The sequence below is a fragment of the Portunus trituberculatus genome, chromosome 50 (assembly GCF_017591435.1).
Source record: "Portunus trituberculatus isolate SZX2019 chromosome 50, ASM1759143v1, whole genome shotgun sequence".
Taxonomy (NCBI): domain Eukaryota; kingdom Metazoa; phylum Arthropoda; class Malacostraca; order Decapoda; family Portunidae; genus Portunus; species Portunus trituberculatus.
In genome coordinates, this window is record NC_059304.1 from 9934389 (window position 1) to 9938892 (window position 4504).

The window sequence follows — 4504 nt, forward strand, 5'->3', positions numbered from 1 at the left end:
GTGGAGCGTGGAAGTGTTAGTCCAGCTGTTCCCTTCGTCCACTCTCCTGGCCCATACCATCCCATCTACTGCCTTCCCCCCAGTGTAATAGGGCGCTTAGCTCTGTACTGCCCGCCGCCAGAAACACTTCCCGCCGCCAGATACACACTTTAACGCTTAATTACTCCCGACTCGACGACGTTCCTGGCTGGAGAGTCGCGGCGCCACAGAGGTCAGTTTCCTGGGCCTACGTGGCGGCTCCTCACCCTCACGGCTCCCCTGCGTGGCCCATGACGGCTCGGGAGGGTCAGCTATCAAGTGACCGCAGGCGAGGCAGACACGTGTTACTTATTGTTCTTGTTGGCAGGTCACACGACCCTCGTGGTGATGGACGAGGGGCGCGGCGCGGATGGGATGGAGGTAGGGAGAGGGAAGGGGAGAATAGTAATCGAGTCAGAGTAGTGAGGGGATGAATGTGTTTCTTGGAGGAGCGTGTGTCTGGATAGGGAAGGGAAGGGAAGGGAAGGGAAGGGAATGAATGAATGTATCGTAAGTGGGCTATGTGTGTGTGTGTGTGTGTGTGTGTGTGTGTGTGTGTGTGTGTGTGTGTGTGTGTGTGTCAGTAACACACACACACACACACACACACACACACACACACACACACACACACACACACACACAAACAGGACACAAAAGCGGTGCCTCAGGTAGTCTGTGTGTCGTAGCGGCGGCCAAAGAATTCCTCTCGCTGGCCTGGACTTGCCATCCTTGCGTGGCTTGTTTGGGAATGTGAAGGAGCAGTGAGATGTGTCTGGCCTGTCCCGTGGGGCTGAAAAATAATCGACTGTGTGTGTGTGTGTGTGTGTGTGTGTGTGTGTGTGTGTGTGGATGGGTTTATCTACTCTTGTGTCCTTTCTGGGTACGTAAACCAGCACAAACAATTCGTATGGATAGAAATATCTGCTGGTCACGAACGAGGCTGAAGTAGGAGGAGTAGGACCTGCTAGTGTGTGTTGGACGCTGGGACGCGTGAGAGGTCAAGGAAGAGTGTCGAGCACTGGGACACAGAGGTCAGGGGAAGAGTGTCGGACAGGGAAACTCTCCAAACGCCTGGAAGTCTCGTTTCTCAGCGGTTGGTGTGTCATGGCAGGAGTGTGTCAGGAGTGCGTCATTCTTGCATTTATGGAGGGAGGTGGCTGGCAGGACCTGGCTGGCAGTGGCAGTATCATATCACCTTCCGCCACGCCACTGCCGCTGCCACCGTCACCTTTACACGCACCACCGATTGGAGCAGAATCTAAATTTCGTGACAGAAAAAAAAGACAAAATTCAGTTGTGCCGGAATACACGCCATAGACTCCCACCAGGGAAATTGTTTGAAAATAGGATTGAGAAACGGCACGTTGAAAATGTCCATTGAGTTTTGGCCAGCTGGCGTGCTGCATTGGATCAGACTGGCCGGTGTGGGAGTGGGCCACACCGCCGTGCCAGGCAGTGTGAGGCGTGGGACTTTTTGACACGCGAGGGAGGCTGACTAAAGTATACAGAACTCGCCTCTAAAAAATTCCGGTTAGATATCAGATAGGAATGACGAATTGGATCTCGGGTCCACCATGCGAGATTTTGTTATTTACTTTTATGCTCGAATTTTCTTGAAGCTGCGATGCCCGGGGCGGTGAGGACCCTTGACAAGTATTTGTTTTATGATTTCCAGCATTAAAGCAGTAGACAGTTATACGACAGGAGCAGCAGAAACAATAATAACGATAGAAACCATAAAATCACAGGAATAAACAATAAAAGCAACTAACATTATCAAATAATAAAATAAAAACCCAAAACAAAAATAACAAAGCAACAATAACAGTAACAACAGTAGGTAGCATCATCAACAGTAACAACAACAACAATAACGCAAGCATCAACAGCATTAGCAAACAAACAAAGATAAAAAACAAACAAACATCAGCAACATACACAGTAGAATAGAGGCAAAAGCGGCAGTATCGCTCAGTCCTGCAATGCATTGTAATATTGATTTAATTTAGCCGTTCATCAACAAGAACATGGGAATCATTGTGTCGGCGCAGCAGCTCCACGCGGACTAACCAATCCGGGAATTACATTTTACTGAAGAGTAATCGCGGGATTTTAAGTAATTAACAAACTGTAAACCGAATTGAGTGCTGAAGTAGAGTATTGTTCAGTGTGGCGGGTGATCTGTGTGTGTGTGTGTGTGTGTGTGAGAGAGAGAGAGAGAGAGAGAGAGAGAGAGAGAGAGAGAGAGAGAGAGAGAGAAAATAACGATGTATGATATGAGAATGAGAAAAGAGATCAAGAGCAGGAGGATGAGAATTTGTGTGTGTGTGTGTGTGTGTGTGTGTGTGTGTGTGTGTGTGTGTGTGTGTGTGTGTGTGTGTGTGTGTGTGTGTGTGTGTGTGTGTGTGTGTGCAAAAACAATATACTAAACAGTAAATAACAAATACATCTGATATTTAAAAAAAAGACAAAGGAACTAAAACAAAAACTACCAAGAGAGAGAGAGAGAGAGAGAGAGAGATTATTAGCGAAAAGGAGGAGGAGGAGGAGAGGAGGAAGAGGAGGAGGAGGAGGAGGAGGAGGAGGAGGAGGAGGAGGAGGAGGAGGAGGAGGAAATAGGCCTTATGAGAGACAGAAGAGTGAGTGACTGGTGTGTCGATAGGAGGGGAGAGAGAGTGAAAGATGAGGTGCCATTATTAGGAAGTGAAGAGGGTAAGCGAGAGGGAAACAGAGAGGGGAAAGAAGAGGCGCTGAAGGAGAAGCAGGAGAAAAGAAAGGGGGTTTTTAATGCTCGTCTTTCGTAGAGGCGGGAGGTAAGAATTGGATTTTATGGGAGATTAAAAGAAAAGAGGAAAGAGAAAGATTGTAGAGGGAGGGATAGGAGTAAAGAAGGAGAGGGAGTAAGGGGAAATAGGAAGGGGGAACGAACCAAGCATATGGATAAGGCAGTAAGATTTTGAGATGAATGTGTCCAGTAGATTGATTTACAGCCCCTCTCTCTCTCTCTCTCTCTCTCTCTCTCTCTCTCTCTCTCTCTCTCTCTCTCTCCATTACCTCCCAAGCAAGCTTTGATATCGAGTCTGGGCTTGTTATCGCCACAATCCCTCACCACCGCCAGGTGTGTGGCTTGCCACACGCTCCTCCAAGTGGCGCCAGTCAGACTGTAGTCGAAGCAATAACCCTTTGAATCTGATTCCCTTTTTTCTGTTATTATTTACTACATACACTAGAACAGTGGTTCTTAACCTTTTTACTACCACGCCCCTTCTAGGAACTGCTCTTTCCCTCCACGCCCCTTGCATCTATAGACAAATTTCACTCCCAGATTAAAAAAAAAAAAAAAAGGCTTTTTAGTCCATTTACTATGCATGAATTACATTAGTGAGATATTTGACACTGCTCTAAGCTACCAGATCTTGAATACATGGTTAGTGAGATATTTGACACTGCTTCTTAGCTACCAGATCTTGAATACGTGGTCGAATGCCTGAGAGTGCACAACGTAAGTGCCCTTCAACGTTCAGGCGGTTTCTGTACTTGGTTTTGATAGCAACGAGCTCTTGTCATGAAAATAACCCATAAATGGAAAAACTACTTTCGTGCCCCCCCTGGAAATCACCCACGCCCCCAGGTTAAGAACCACTGCACTAGAATGACTTTAAATTTCACGGGTACTCATAAAAATCAAGAGTCCTAAGAGAATCCTTGGTTTAAAAGCTTTTAGTTTATTGTACTTGTAGACTGTTTAGGTGGGTTTTCCATGGTTACCCGGGTTCCATAGATTAAAGGAACACTAACAGATAAGCTGTAACAAAGGAGTGTCTCTGGAGTTTGATACCAGCTGAGAGCGGAGTGGTTGGAATGGTGTTGGTGTGGGACGATACGGGATGGATCATTAGACATTCACTTGGGACTGACTGCTCGGAGTTTCATGGGATGTACTCTTGTCCCGCTCTCTTGTCTGCAGGTGAGCAAAAGGCGGTGCGATATGACCCTTCCCTGTGTAATCCTTCTTGCTGAGTCTGTGATAAGCATGGCTGGCTAACGTATTTGAATGCAGTAATCAATTAAGTCTTCTAGTCATGGGGATTGGAACCTTGGGCTGCTGCCAGATTGTGCTCGGCTGGGATCAAGGCGGCGAGGTTGAGAGGGTTGTCATTTCCTAGGGTAGCACATCTGCTGTGTCGTGCTGATGTCAGATTGAGACAGCGGTAGGATACTGGTAGTGGTGGTGGTGACATAACCTTACGTCACTTGGTTAGTAATGAGGGGGTGTGCTGACTGACGTCTGGCCCCGCATCATTAAGTAATTCTCTCTCTCTCTCTCTCTCTCTCTCTCTCTCTCTCTCTCTCTCTCTCTCTCTCTCTCTCTCTCTCTCTCTCTCTCGTGTTGATATCAGATCAGTTTCCTGGAACCTTCAAGGTGTAGTATCAGGAAGTGACCCATGATGAACACTTGTCCTGGAGTTAATTATGTACTGAA

At 47.2% G+C, this 4504-nt stretch overlaps 1 pseudogene; it reads left to right on the forward strand.

Moving 5' to 3' along the window:
• The first annotated feature begins 3504 nt into the window (after nt 1–3504).
• Nucleotides 3505–4504, forward strand: part of LOC123499882 — a 7357-nt pseudogene continuing 6357 nt past the window's right edge.